A 17,018-nucleotide genomic window follows, 5' to 3' on the forward strand; every position below is an offset into this window, starting at 1 on the left:
AAACCGAACCCTACATTTACGGGCCCAAAAGACGTGCGATATTTTCCCTTGAAAAACCGGACTTTTAAAAAGGTTAAGAGCGTATGATAACTAAATTCCAGGAATGAGATATTTTCTTTACATTCGCATTTTAAAAATGTGGAAAATTATAAACTACCAGACGCATCGTCAACCATTCCAGTCTGGTTTACGTAAGTTTGAAATACGTAATGTTTGTTTTAACGTCGGTTGTCTCCCTTCTGTTTTTCTCTCTCTGTCTTTTTCTCTCTTTTCCAATGGCACACTCTCACTACTCAATATCTGCTTAAGGCTTGTTTGTGTGCCTTATTGTTGAGAGTTTCTATATCTATATTTATATGGATGTGACAGAGAAGGCATGTGAAAGAAGCAGTTTGAGAGAAAGAGAGAAAGAGAGAGAGAGAGAGAGAGAGAGAGAGAGGATGAATAAGTAAGTTCTATATTCCTATGTTCATCTGAATATATATCATTGACTTTATGACTAATACACACACACACACAAACACACACATTATTACTCACCTCTGGAGTTTGCAAATGATCACTATACTGATACGTAACTGGACAGAATGAATTTAAAACCTATAAATGTCTTTGAATAACCAGTCACTCATCTGGGAAGACCTTGTAATCAATGTTACCATCTGGGGACTATGTGTGACCGAGTGATGATAAAAAGACTGAAAGGAGGTCTGCAACCAAATATCTTTACTCAACACTTTGCAACTGAATCATTGGAGACAAAGATGCCTCTCATTTACTTAACAATTTATGCACCACATTGCAGAAATCACAATGTAAGTGTATGTCAAAGCAAACTGTTACACTGTTGTACCATTGAATTAGAAATAATGCCCAACTTTTATGCTCAGGTAACCCTACAGCTTCCAAGAGCACAACTGTATTCGTTTTTGCTTAGATAAAATGACAAAATTGTGGATGTTAAGTCTCCATGGAGGGGTCTTTCTAACTTTGTAAGAAGATGAAATTTTATAAATATTACTTCATTTGTGTCTAATATCTATGGTTAACATTTTATCAACAGCAAAAATATATGAATTGTCATGAGGGTTATGGCCCTTATGTTTAGAATATAATTTCCAAATTTCATAAAGATCCATTCAGTACTTTTGACCTAGTTTTGGATCATAAATTGATAGATACAACTGAGTGGGCAAACAAAAATATGAGACACAGCCTAGTGCTTTTTTATGTTGATAAGCCTTGTACTTATTCTATTAGTTTGTTTTTGTGAAACCTATAAGTTTTTGGGATGTAAATAAATGAACAGCAGTTGTGAAGCAGTGATGAGTGTGAAACACAGACACAAAGACACACACATACACTTACATATATACATATATACATATATATACGATTGATTTGTTTCAGTTCCTGTCTACGAAATCCATATATATTGTTGTTGGCATCCTTTTTGTCTCGGGAGACAATGGAGTTGCGCATAAAATAATCTAGTCCAGCTTTTACATTTCATGTCCTAATACATCTCCTGCTGTGGCTGCGTAGTCCTATCCTGGACAAACACTCCCTCTGGCAGGTGCCGCAAATGTAGCGAAGACTTTGCCTGGCTGGTTGTAATGTCATACTTTCTTGTTGACGTCTTTTCTTGTCTTTCCATTTCTCCTCTCCCTCTATGTCACTCCTTTGTGTTCCCTCTTTTACGGTACGTCGCCAATCTCCACGGTTGCTGGCAACTGCTTCCCAGTTGGTGATATTGATATTGCAGGCATTCATGTCCCTTTTGCAAACATTCTTGTATCGTAAGAACGGTCTTCCCACAGACCTAGTACCCCTAGCAAGCTCTCCGTTGAGTATGTCCTTGGGAATTCTGCCATCTTCCATACGGCTAACATGTCGAAGCCATATCATACGTCTTTGTGTGAGGAGTGTAAACATGCTTGGTATTCCTGCTTGCTTGAGGTAATCTTTGTTGGGGACATGATTCTGCCATTTGATGCGAAGGATTTTCCGGAGGCAGCGCAGGTGAAAGATATTTAGGCGACGTTTGGCGTAGTATGGCGTCCAAGTCTCACTTCCATACAGTAGAGTGCTAAGTACACATGCCTGGTAAATCTTCATTTTTGTGGTCTTGGTCAGCTTATTGTTGTCCCATGCCCGTTTGGAGAGTTGGGCCATCACAGCAGCTGCCTTGCCATTGAGCTCAGTATCAAGGGATAGGTTGTAGGTGACGGTAGAGCCAAGATAGTTAAACTTCTCCACTTCCTGTAGACTGTGGTCTCCAATATGTATGTTTGGGATGGTCGATGTAGCCTGACCCATGTTGTTAGTCTTCTTGAGGCTGATAAATAAGCTCAAAACAGTTGATGAGCCTTTGTAGGGCTTCTTCTGTGTGTAATACCAGAGCGGCATCATCAGCAAATAGCATCTCCTTGATCAGGATGCTTCTGAATTTGGTCTTGGCACGCAGACGCGAGAGATTGAACAGTTTCCCATCACTTCTACTGTGCAGAAACACTATATCATCTGATGTCACAAAGGCATGTGACAGCAGCAGCGAGAAGAAGATGCCAAATAATGTAAGAGCAAGGACACAACCTTGCTTTACCCCATTTTTTATTTGGAAGGCGGCTGATGTTGAACCATTGTGCTGTATGGTCCCTTGCATATCATCATGGAATGGTGTGATGATCCTCAGCAACTTTGGTGGACATCCGATTTTTTGGAGCAGGATGAAGAGGCCTTTTCTACTTACCAAGTCAAAGGCCTTTGTCAGATCAATGAATGCCATATATAATGGTATTTTCTGCTCTCTGGAGTTCTCCTGAAGTTGGCGTATGGAGAATATCATGTCAATAGTTGATCTGCTTCTTCTAAAGCCACACTGCGATTCTGGATAAATTCGAGAAGCAAGCAGTTGCAGCCTGGATAGAATAATACGAGCAGAGGCCTTTCCAACAGTGCTTAGAAGAGATATTCCACGGTAATTGTTACAATCACCACGGTCACCTTTGTTTTTGTAAAGCGTAATGATGTTAGCATCCCGCATATCCTGAGGAACTGTACCCTCTTCCCAGCACTGACACAGAAGCTCATGAATGTGCCGAAGCAGGATGGTGTTTTTGCCGGTTTTGATGATCTCTAAGGGGATGCCGTCTTTTCCCGTAGCCTTGTTACTTACTAGGGAGTCAATAGACTTGGTGAGCTCTGCTATAGATGGCAGACTGTCAAGTTCACACATGACTGGCAAGATCTTGACACCCTCGATTGCAGCCTCAGCTACCGTGGTCTCTCGTGAGTAGAGATCCTGGTAGTACTCCACCCATGTATCCATTTGCTTGCTTTTGTCCTTGATGAGATCCCCAGTAGTTGATTTCAGAGGGGCTGACTTGGTTGCGGATGGACCGAGGGCCTTTTACAAACCGGCATACATCCCACTGTCAACAGCTGACTGGATACTCTGACAGATTTCCTGCCAATACCTATTTGCACAGCGTCTGGCAGTCAGTTGGGTTTTATTTCTTGCCTTTCTGAGTTCTTCGAGTGACTTTATAGAAGAATCACTCTTGTATTACATCAGAGCTGCACGCTTTGTTTCGACAACTGTTTCTAGCTCTGAGAGCCCAGCACTGAACAAAATCTGTGTTTTGCCTTTCTCTCATGCCGAAAGTATCTATTGATGTGGTATACAAAGCTTCCCTGATATGATTTCACCTACTTTCAACAGAGGTGGTTTGGCAGCTACTGAGGGCAACTTTGATAGAAACAGCAAAACATTGTCGCAGTGTAGGGTCGGAGGTTCTGGCAGTGTTAATTCGTGATCGGCCCATTTTCTTGGAGTGATGGACTTTTTAGGCAGAATCCTCACCCTGCTTCTTATTAGTGAATGATCTGTGTCACAATCCGCGCTGTGGTACTACGAGACAGTTGAACAGAATTCAGAAAGGGTCTTCGTGTAATAATGAGATCCAGCTGATGCCAGTGGTGAGATCTTGGATGTCTCCAAGATGCCTTGTTGGATGTCTTGTTGGCAAAGAATGTGTTAGTGATGCACAGGTTATGGTATGTGCAAAATTCAAGTGGTCTCTGGCCATTGTCATTCATGTTGCCAATACCAAAACACATACACTTACATATATACATACATATATATATACGATCGATTTGTTTCAGTTCCTGTCTACGAAATCCATATATATATATATATATACATACATATATGCATACACACACATACATATATATTTGGAATTTACAAAAGAAACGAACAAAAGACGAAAACTGGTGTCTAAACAGCAAACAGGTTTATTACTTTAACGCTTCGGACTTCCGAAAATTTATATACTGAGTAGTACTAAATTTAAAATTAGATATGGGGACGCAAGAATTCATTTATTCACTCCTATATAAAAAATTAGACATTTTAGTATGTTGTAAGCATAAATATTTAGCGTCTTATAATTTTCTTAAACTTTGAAATATAAAAGCTTTTTGAAAATACGGTCCAATTAGATGATTAGAACCAATGAACACTTATGGACAAACCTGTAATCTTGATGTAACCACGTGCTAAAACCTCTCATAATTTTTTTATTTTTACAAATTTTTTTCGATTCTGTCGTCTGCATAATGGAATTGATACAATTATGCAATTTTTTTTATTCGTGGTTTTAAAATACGGACAGTTGAATCTACCATTCGTTTTTTTTATAATTTCCAAATAATTTTTTTAGATACTTTAAAATCAAAATTGCGTAAATATGTGTGCCAGAAACAGTAGTTAAAAATTAAGGAAATAGATTTTTGAGAGATCTCTTATTACGACTGGCTTTTATTCCATTACTAGCATAAAAGACTCGTCGTTGCCGGGTCATAGTGCTAGTGAATGTGTATATGTGTATATATATGTGTACATACCACATGTACATCTTTATATATACAATGGTTGCATACTGTCAATCTAACGTGAACGTGACAGTTTAACCCTAGGAAGCATCGACGCCTCCTGATGGCGTTAGATTGACAGTATACAACGATGCCTCCTAGGGCTAAACAGCGGTGGTGTAACCCCCTACTGTCACGTTCACGTTAGATTGACAGTATACAACCATTCTATCGCCCCACCACCGTACATATCTCTATGAGAGATTTAGAAATTTAATATTTCTGATATATATATACATCTACACATAAAATACAAAATACAAAGTTATATCTTGATATCGCTAGTGATAACAATACTCAAAATATATAACAGACGGGAATTGTTAGCCCGTCTCTTGTAATTTCGATCAATTGTATCTTGTCCTCCCTCTTGTATAGAAGTGTGGCTAGAACCCAGCCTACCGCTACTTCTGGGGGGGGGATGCAATTTTAAATTTTTTTCCGGGACATCCTACGTCCCAGATATAAAGTTAAAAATAAAATATTTCCACTTTGCAAGTTCGAGTCGAGTACTCCCTTGCACGCTCCGTTGACCCGAACCTTGCTCCTATTGTGGCGAATTTACCGCTTCTGATTAGATATCTTTCATAGTCGTACCAAGACACTTTTCGAAGGTGCTTTCCTCTGTGTTCAAATCTTCTTTTTTCTCTACATTGTATACTTTATAGACAATAGTCTTTTCTTTAATCTAATTTTTTATTATCCATCTGGACTATTCCATTTCTGCACGATAATTTTATTTTTAATTTATTCCCATTCATGTGAAACCACCTATTCAAGTTCAAGTCATTGATGCAATTTTATATCAATTGCTATTTTTACTTTTGTTATGTTACGATTATATTATACTTTAGTTTGATTTTAATCATTACTTACAACATATAATTGAATTGTTATTATTATTTTTATTGTTAAAGTGAAAGTATCTGACATAAAATAGAGAAATATTTTTGTTTCACTTTTAACACGTAATACTGAAATAGTGGAGAAGATATGATATTGCTATGGGCTCGCTCTAGGTAAGAAGTTGAACATTTTTTTTGCCCATGAAACTACATGGACTCTAAGTAAGGCATGTGTAAAATTTGAATGAAATTGGTTGTGTAGTTCTCAAGTTTTAGGGAATCGTAGTGGAGAAGATATGATATTACTGTGGGCTCACCCTAAGCAAAAAGTTAAATATGTTTTTTGCCGATGACACTCCCCGGACCCTAAGTAAGGCATGTGTAAAATTTGAATGAAATTGGTTATGTAGTTCTCAAGTTTTAGGGAATCGTAGTGGAGAAGATATGATATTACTGTGGGCTCACCCTAAGCAAAAAGTTAAATATGTTTTTTGCCGATGACACTCCCCGGACCCTAAGTAAGGCATGTGTAAAATTTGAATGAAATTGGTTATGTAGTTCTCAAGTTTTAGGGAAACACACAGACAGACAAATACACATTCTCAGTTTTATATATATAAAGATAATGCTGATTCTGTATTTGCTTGTCTTAGTATGTAAATATGTTGGATTATAGACATCATGATATACAATCAAAATAGAATCCTATGTGACGGAATCAAGTTCCCAGCACTGAATAATGAAGTGTTTACTTTCGTCTCCCACCTTTCTCTCTCTCTCCTTTTCCTGTCTCTTTCTCTGCCTGCCTGTCTGTCTGTGTTTTTCTCTCTCCCTGTATAGATTGTTCATATTAACAAGTTTCATTAAATATTATGAGTCACTTTGGTTCGTAGGATCATCAGTTTGTGTTAGTGTTTTTGTACAAATGTACGTACGATGTAACAAAATAGAATTTCAGTTTTCAGTGGTGAGCATGCGAAACACATACCAACAAAAATAGAACAAATAAATATTATATCTATTAGTAGCCAATATACACACATGCCATTAAAAACTTGATTTCTTATCTGCCTCTCGAAATTAGACGATGCATCAATAATATTTGTCTAATGAAAATCTTGCTACTTATACACACAATCCAATGTACAGTTAGAATGTGTATGAATAGTCGCATCAAATACATCTGGATACGTGCATTTGACCGTTATGATTTTATATACATTGTCATTCATGTATACATGTGTTGGAGCAGCTAAGAGAATGAAAAAGAAAAATGCATTTTTTTTCAATAAGTTAACAATTATCTGCACGTATATTTCTTTTTAACCGCAGTATTACATTCCGCCCCATATAAACTGCTCATTTCAAACAGAAATTTTCTTTTCTATCGAAGTACATTATCGCTAATTTATTGCCAATCAATATCGACCATATTGATTTCTTGATCTCTTCCGACTACACAGGTCCCTAGATTTCTTTTATTCTCTTTTTATTCAAATCAGAAAATATGTTTACACTGATCTTAAGGAAAACTGAAATCTTTTTCTCTAATTTAATCTCGTTTACAAGAATTCTCATTTCATCTGTACAAATACTAAACACACGCAATCTGTATACTATAATTAAGATCTGCAATATATAGCTACATTTTTTAATGCATTGAAATGATGAGGCTCCTTAGACAAGTACAATGTAAATACCCTCAAATAAACATGATTAAAATATAAAAAAAGGGGAGAAATGAAAATATGGAACGATGACTAGAAGAAATCTCTACATTTTGGCTGGAAAAGTAAAATCTCAATTTAGAATGAGTTTTTAAAGCAGCCTTGTCTCGCTTAATCATAAAGGAAAGAATCCTAAAAAAACAAAAACAATACAATAAGTGGACACCATAACGGTGGCCCAATACACTAAATATCGAATTATATAAGAATATTTCTTTCTGTGTGATACATACATACATACATACCTGTCTGTCTGTGCATGCATATATATATATATACATGCATATATATACATGCATATATATATATACATGCATACATATATATACATGCATACATATATATATATATATATATATATATATATATATATATACATGCATATATATACATGCATACATATATATATATAAATATATACATATATATAATACTTGTGAATAACATTTAAACATTTGAAGTAGGAGGAAAGGAAACTAAGGAAAGAGAACGACGCGGGGAAGGAGAGAAAAAATCCCATGCACATGAGTACTCATACAAGCAAGCTAATGCAAGCATATATATGTGTGTGTATATGAAATTACGTCAGTTGTATTTATGACGTAACAACAGTCTTTCCGTCTTTCCAATTCAGTTTTTTTGGTGTTTTCGCAATTTACGCTGCAAAGGAAATTTATTTCAGTCAATCACCCACACTCAATAAACCAACTAGTATACATGCACAAATGCACACACAGACACATATAGATGCGCACACAAACACACATCTACGCATTCATTCATTCATATCCAGACACTTACGTACATAGTCAAATATTTATGCACACACAAACCGATGACTAAAAACATCGACATTAAAAGACGCATAAGATTTGATGCTGTTGAATTTGTCCCACTTTATATGAATTATCTTGTAACCCATTCTGCACGAACTCTGAATTATTCTATAAGGAGTGGAGTCGTTCTCTCTCAGTATCTCTCTCTCTCTCTCTCTCTCTCTCTCTCTCTCTCTCTTTCTTAATTCGAAAGTTCCTTCTATGGTTTTCTTCGCCTCATGATGCTCGACTAACGTTTTCATGTTCATAAATTCTGATGATCAATTTTATTTTTTCGTTTTGCGCTTTGATTTTCCCATACATTTCAGGGAATTCAGGAAACAGCCGACAGATTAGCCGCAGCAGCTCGTGCATTTAGACTGACTATCAGCATCAAGAAGACTGGAATTTTATCACAGCCAAAACCTGAGGCAGAAAAGACTCAAGATTGAAATGTGATGATTGTCAGAAGAGGCACTCAAATGGGTCAGGTCATTTAAATATCTTGTAAGTATAGTAAACTTTAAGAGTACTCTTGATGATGAAGCCAATGTTAGAATGTCTAAGTCCGCAAACGCTTTTGAAAAACATAACCCTCGTTTGTGAGATAAACACGATGTCAGTCTGAAAACTAAAATAAGTACACAACTTTCGTATTTTGAACATACTTTTGTATGGGACAGAAGTATGAACTCCTTACTATTGATATATAAAGAAACTTGAAACTTTTTACAGTTGCTGTCTGTGCAATATTTGTAATATAAAATGACAAGATAAGATATCAAATGTCAAAATCTTAGAAAAATGTGATATCTCCAGTATAAAGAGCATGCTGCTGAGGATTCAGTTCCAATGGGTAAGACATGTTATTCGAATGAAAGATGACCCCATTCAGAAAATTCTTTTGTATGGCCAAGTGACATCGTGGTAAAGGAAAACCCGTCCTTAGACAGAAGGATAAAATGAAGCAATCGCTAAAGTCTTTACATTTTAATTTGACATCTTGGGAGAGTCATTACTTAGATCGATCAGCATGCCGTAAAATGTGGCATGGTACATCTAAACAATTTGAGTTGAAGAAACACAACAATAAAAGGATCAACAGACGCATTTGTGCAATCTCAGACAAAATCAAAATCCTCAATGTCCCCAGTTTGACTTCATGGCAAAATTCATTTTTGGACTAAAATTACATTCGCAAATAGATGCAATCCATCGCAAATAGATGCAGCAGCTTTTTTTGGGTTTTATTTTAAAAGTTGTTTTTTCTCTGTCCCACCTTTCCCCATCTCCTTCAAATACGTGGAAATGGACGACAGTGACATCATATATGTACAAATAGACACACACACACACACACATGTAGGACGCCATGTGTCATCAATATATATGTATTTGAATTTACACTTTACTGTTAATGATTCTACCACAAATATCCCACTGTATTCTAATATTACCTTTCATATACAACTTACTGAAAGGTTTCTTGTATACAACTTTAATCTACTTCCTTATTACATTTGCATGAATTTCTTGATTTATGCAGATAAAAAAAAACAGATATAATTTGAAACAAAAGATTGAAAGTGCAAATGGCCAAGATCTGTTGGTGCCTATTCAGATCCATACGAGAAATAGTGTTCCACTGAACCTTTTGCAATGTATTGGGTTGTCCGGAAAGTTCGTGCCGAATTTTAAAGGAAAGAAAAAGGTCACTAAATACTTGCCATTACATTTTTAATCAACCAAATATGAACCATTTTGTTGCACAATGCATCTCCATCTTTCCTTTAACTTGGAAATATCCTCTTCCCAGAATTGAGGTGGTTTCATGGCAAAGAATTCATCAAGGCATCTTTTTACGTCATCCAATGAATTGACATTTTTACCATTAAGACTATTTTGCAGAGACCTGAATAAGTGGAAATCTGAAGAAGCAATATCTGGTGAATAGGGAGGGTGGGGGTAACACATCCCAGCCGAACTGCAGCAATTTTTGTCTGGTTCCCAAAGCAGCAAGTGCTGAAAATGGACTTTCTTATCTTCCATTTTAAAAGGTTACAGAATTAACACAGGTTATAGGAACATAAACCTTCTTCCATGAAAAGATAGCTTAAACCGTGCTCTATATGGAGGTGTAGCCAAATCCTTTTTTATGGACTGAACCATTTGCTAAAATAAGTCGAAAGTTTAGCTACTATAAATCAGTACGAACTTTCCGGACAACCCAATATAACATATATCATGTCTATTTGCAATATATATCATGTATACTTGTACCTTTTGTACGGAACATGTCAAATATGTTACAAATAGGCTGCTTTTTGCATAAAGTAAACCTACAATCCCCTGAAAATCTTTAGAAAATATATGTAACTTGTTTGCAGCAGCAATCAGCCACTTGTAAATGAGCATATATTTTGGTAGTTTTGAATACATTTACACATACAGTGTTTGCGAAACTGGGTAAAGCGTTTACTGTAGAAAGTAACTCAACATAGAATATCGAGTGAATCATTGACTGCAAAACCGTGTACTTATTAAGAGTAATGAAACCTGTGTAAGATTTAGGGAGTGGTGAATATAGTTTTATTGTTTGCCTGTTATTTATTTTGGTATTTATATTTACATGCTCATATTTTCATTAGCAACTTTCGTCATATACATTTTACAACTATAACTTCGTCATAAATGACGGGTTGAGAACTCTGGTTTGTGTGTGTGTGTATGTATGTGTGTGTGTATGCGTGCGTGTATATATGTTTACATATATGTATATTTATATATATATATATATATATATATATATATGTACAAGTGTGTATTTTTGTATATATTTTATGTGTATATATATATATATATATATATATGTGTATATATATGTATATATAATATATATATACATATATAAGTGTGTATTTTTTGTATATATTTTATGTGTATATATATGTATATATGTGTGTACATACACACATATACATATATATACACACATATATATATATACATATATATTTGCGCATCACACACACACACACACACACACACACACCTATATAATATATATTATGAGTTAGGTCACAAGAATACTTGTAATAAGCCTACATTCATCCCAGTTACATTTCACTCCAGGATCTCTCTCTAGGGAAGGTGAATGAGAGTGTATTAAAAGCTGGAATGTGAAATATTCTATATTTATTGACACATACGCTGCCTCGGTGCTTTAATTACTGAATGCACATTGCTAAATAATGTGCTACTAGGCAAATTTTCATAATCGGCATCTGTGATTCATTACATTTTCAGAAGTAGTTCTAACCTGCTTCTAACATTTGAGAACAACCCCGAATGGACATTCGAAACTAGTCGGATTGTTTTTAATTTTTCTGAATAAAAGCAAAATCTTCGGTTTGACCCCAGTATTTAATTAGACAGCTAGACTGATGTGTATGTATTAAACACGTGCAGTTTGGTTCATTTCTTGTGAGAGAGGTGATATCAATGCAGTAATTAATGAATCAACCAATATTTCAGGGAGCGGCCTGGTGAGATTAAGAAAATGTAGCCTCAGTAGGGACTCCAATATGGTTAGTGTAGTTGGGGGTACTTCTTGGGGGTTCATAGCCATCCTCTTATACTGGTAAATTTTACTGAATGATGAAAATCAACTGAATGTGAAGCAAAATGCAAGGAACCAAAAAGACAATACTTTTGTTTGGTTGTCGAACGGTGCCTGATCCAAGGGGTTGTTGGGCATGGCAGCATATACTGGTCTTACGTCTACATGGGTGTCCGGAGCGGAACGAAAATTGCGGAGGATGGTTACACTTTGACCTTTGCCATTTGTGTCTATTGATATGAGTTAATTAACAAGAGAAAAATAATACTTTTAGCAGTGTCCAACATTGTAAATCACAAAAGTCTGGCATTTTATAACGACACTTAAACAACAAAAACTCATGGTATATTATATTTAAGTAAGCAATAACCATGACATGCAAATGTGCTGTACTTATGAGTGTGCTCTCTATATACATACCGGCGGTCGCGGAGGTCGCACCCGAGGTGGCAGCTGAAATATAGAAAGTAGACAAGTTATTTATTATTGAAATCAAGATTACTGATTTGAGTGATTACATTTAGAGACATGAGGACTGACATCTATAGTAAATGAGGAATTACCATAATTTTGTTGATATTGGTTTATTGTATTGACAGAAAAGACCACGAAAAGGAATCGTACGGAGTGCATGTTTTAAGACATTGTCACTCTTTGAATGAAGGAGCTTGCATTGCAGGTTTGAATTCAGTTCCTAATGTTACTGTTAAGAAAAGTCGAGCAAGATCCTACCTTGAATCACGATATACCTATTTCTTTACTACCCGCATAGGGCTAAACACAGAGGGGACAAACAAGGGCAAACAAACGGATTACGTGTCAACTGCATGTAAAAGGAAAATTGTCCAAGAGAATTCACGACATAAACTCTTGTTGACTACTAAACAAATTTGAGCTACAAAACAAGTTTTCATTACATAAGAGACAGAAGAAAAATTTGACCATAATCTATTATTGATGTAGACCACTGCAACTGTCTAAGAAGTCTGACATAAATTTTTACAATTTGAAATATGAACCCTTGCAGATTCGCAAAATCGACTAAAGAACGTTTTGGTGTTAAAGGTGACAATATTCACATGATTTAGATGGAAACTTGAAAAAATCTCTATATCTTGCTCTATGGAAGTCACTTAAAAGGAAAATGTCCCAATGTCATAATGTTTGGTGGATATATATGAAAAATAGTGTCTCGCTTCTGGGTTGCAAAATCTTGCTATGTGTTTCTGGTGGATGGAGTAAATATCTCTAAAGAAAGGTGTAAGAGAAATCTCGAAAACTGAAAACAGCTTAAGAGTAAAATATCTAACAGCGACAGCTCGGGCAGTGTCAGAAGAGAAAACTTTGTTGGTCTTAATGTATGTTTGGTAACATTGAGAAACCGACTGTGAAATCCTTGATCTTACTGAAAGTCGTTTCGGTAATATTTCTTACTGTGTGAAAATGTATGTTAGTTGTCTTTGTGCAGCCCAAGGTCAGAGGTGATTGGACAAACGTGTAGACAAAAGCTAAATGAATAACACGCAAAGCTGTTAATTCACTTTGAAAGTATAGTTCATGAGGTGCCAAATCTTTTATCGTACAGGTATAGCCAGTGTCATTGCACAAAGTGAATTTAAAGTGACTTTAACAGGTTTGTAGGTTATTAGATGGTTTGATGGTTCTTTTACAATGTAGATGCTTCAGTTTCCACACATGATCAAGTCTCTTGCTAGACAATTACAACTCTAAAAGAAGAAAGAAATTATAAAAAATCGTAGATTCAAATGGAAACCATCCAATAATTCCGGAAGTTATTTACAAGAAAATGTATAATAATTTTCGTGTCAAGGATATCCTTCAAGACGAAAAAACACCTGATAACATGTGGCATTAAAACTGACACAGAAATAAAAATTGGTGAGTTAGAAATAGAACATTAAAAAAATAGAAGTAAATAAGGTGGATAATATGAAACTTGATCAATATTTCATATCGAATATATAATCTCTAACGCTAGCAGTATAGATGTGACACTAAGTGAAGACAGCGTTTGAAAATTATTGATTTCCTACATTGGGTCTTGGCCAAACACTTTAAGGGAAAAGTTATATTCGATTGATTCTATGTCGCATATGCCTGATACTAAGAGTTATGAAGTGAAATAATTGGTTGCCCAGGCAAAATTTGAACTCAGAATGTAGAAACTAAATAGAGTACGTGTTAAGTCTGGTGCTCTAACGTTTCTACCATGCTATCAATTTGATTAGGAAATGCGACATACTAATACTGATGTTTAGACAATAAGGGCAACATGTGTGTGTTAGTAAGTCACTGCGACAGAAGAGAGGGAGACGATACCATAAATTGAGATGACACTGGTCACATACAATTACAGGAACTTCCTGTAATTTGAACTCAGAACGTAGCGGCAGACGAAAAACCTATTTCTTTACTACCCACAAGGGGCTAAACACAGAGTGAACGATCAGGGACAGACAAACGGATTAAGTCGATTAGATCGTCCCCAGTGCATAACTGGTACTTATTTAATCGACCTCGAAAGGATGAAAGGCAAAGTCGACCTCGGTGGAATTTGAACTCAAAACGTAACGGCAGACGAAATGCGGCTACGCATTTCGCCCGGCGTGCTAACGTTCCTGCCAGCTCGCCGCCTTAGACTTACCAAAAAATTGGCAAGCATTTCTCATAAGTCAGTGATAATTATTATATTATCTCTATGCCAAATGTGAATGCGGAATCCGTCTTCTGAAACTCAGCAGTTACTCCACTTTATGCAAGTTGTTATAGTTAACGCTATGACGGCTTCTGCTGTGTATATTAAACCTCACATACGGATTAATGACACATACATTGCTTGTTGCCGATAGGCGCGGTAGAAACAAGCTGAAATGATTTAGTAATCTCATGTATCAAATATTATATCAAGCAATATAATCTACTTGTATATGTGTGTATATGTCCGTCTTTGTGCAGGTGCTAGTGTTGTGGATGGGGATTATTTCTCTAAGGCATATTAGTTCGCAAACAACTACAACCAGAGAAGGTATCATAACAAATTTGAATGCGACAAAAAGGGGGGGGGGGGGGAACAACAACAGATGGAGAGGTGCGAAAATAAGATACAGCTTTACAAAAATAAACTTATTGATAAATGAAGAACAAATCAAATGTTTAAAATGACAAAAAATGCAAGGCGTGTGATATAAATGACAAATAATAAATAATAGCCACCAAATTGTTGTTTACGACAAAGAGTCAGACCTGAAGACATTAACATGGAAAAGGTAAGCAGAATATCTATTATATAAGCGGAAGCACTTACCGGGGGTGTTCCTTTCCCTCTGCGTGGCTGCAAAAAATATAAAACATAGTTATATGGTTATACCTACTGCACACACAAACACACACACACACACATACATACATACATACATACATACTACACACACACAAACACACACACACACACACACACACACACACACACACACATATATATATATATATATATATATATGTATGTATATATATATAATTAGCATTAAAATTATAATTTAGGGTATCCAAGAGATACCTACACGCTGGAAATAGCAGCCAAAACTTTACTCTAAAACCACATTAAATGTTCATACAGCACTAGCAAGTCAAGATAAACTAGCAAAAAATCATTGGATAATTCCAGATCCTGGATTTCTGACTTTGCATAAGAAATGCTTTGCCTCATCAGTGGAATATACGCAGATAGTAACATAAATACACACACATATATATATATATATAACATACGAATACTTACCTATACGAACGTATACATACATATATATGCACGTATGCACACGACCATGCTGGCCACTTGATAAGATCGATAATTAAATTAATATATGTATATATATATATAAGAACAGCTGTTTGCAGTGTTTTACCAAAAAGGAGAATTAAAAATGTCGTTAAATATGACTAGGGTGTTCAATACTTGAAAGAAAGAGAATCCCATAGCTCCTGTTATATTCTCATTTAATCATAACTAATTCATTTGTTTGGGAAACACATTACAGTACTTACAGTACACAACAAAATGTGAGACGGATCCGCCTGTAGAAGTAATCGATTTATCTCCCTTTTGGATATGACACTCGTATTATACTTTTTAAAAGTTTTGAACACTCGAAGCCATCTCAATAATGGAAAAGTGTTAATTGCACCATGTTGATTCGCGCCGGATATCGGAATGTCGATATAATGGCTACTTTTCAGTGCATTGTGAACACTGTAAAGATGTGAGTGGGATAGCCGTGGTCAGCAGGAGGGATACAACACGTGTTCTGACTGTGTCTGCACGTCGAAGTTCATCCAACAACTGCAGGACAGGGCCTTAGCGTTATAGGACGCCTATGTAACGCTGCTCGGAGCTGTGTGTGGTTGTACTTGTGTGTGTTCATTTTTGTACGGGCGTTGCTGTTGTGCATCAGGATGTGATCATTACAGAAACATCATAAAGTACTATTTTTAATTTCTCTCCCATAAACAAGAATCAAGATCAGATTGAAAGGTGTGAGAAGAATAGACGGCTTTATAAAAAGACAAAACAAATAAGTGTGATCGAATGTTTGAAATTACTAGAATTGGAAAAAAATGTTACATCAATAACATGTAACTGCGATTATGCATGTTGTTTACAAACCAAAAGCAGGATTTAAGTGATTCCAACGTAAAAGAACTTCACAGCAGTTCAGCAGAATATCTATTATATAAAAGAAGTACTTACTGGTGGTGTTCCTTTCCCTGTCAGTTGCTGTAAAAAATATAAATGCAGACATATTAATTATATAGATAAATGTGCACACATACATTTCTACCTTGCTAAGCATAAGTTTAATAATGTAGTATGAAATAAGAATATTTTAGTTATATATAACACACTGGAAAGATATTGTAGATATGCATGAAACAAACCCAATTCATAATAATAGATTTGACTCACCGTGGGTCCTTGCTGTAGCGTACGCATAAAAAAGTAAACACGAATGGCGTTTAATATTTATGAGGAGCGTAAATGGTAGTTCAAGGA

At 35.8% G+C, this 17,018-nt stretch overlaps 1 long non-coding RNA gene across 1 annotated transcript in view; it reads right to left on the reverse strand.

Annotated features, from left to right (window-relative positions):
- Positions 1-17,018, reverse strand: part of LOC115215543 — a 118,205-nt gene that overhangs the window by 15,959 nt on the left and 85,228 nt on the right. The window contains exons 3-5 of the long non-coding RNA XR_003882003.2: positions 16,716-16,742; positions 15,273-15,299; positions 12,368-12,400 (exon numbers count right to left, since the gene is read on the reverse strand). This is a non-coding gene — a long non-coding RNA (uncharacterized LOC115215543). The remainder of the gene's footprint in view (positions 1-12,367; positions 12,401-15,272; positions 15,300-16,715; positions 16,743-17,018) is intronic.

Source organism: Octopus sinensis, linkage group LG9 (assembly GCF_006345805.1).
Source record: "Octopus sinensis linkage group LG9, ASM634580v1, whole genome shotgun sequence".
Lineage (NCBI taxonomy): Eukaryota > Metazoa > Mollusca > Cephalopoda > Octopoda > Octopodidae > Octopus > Octopus sinensis.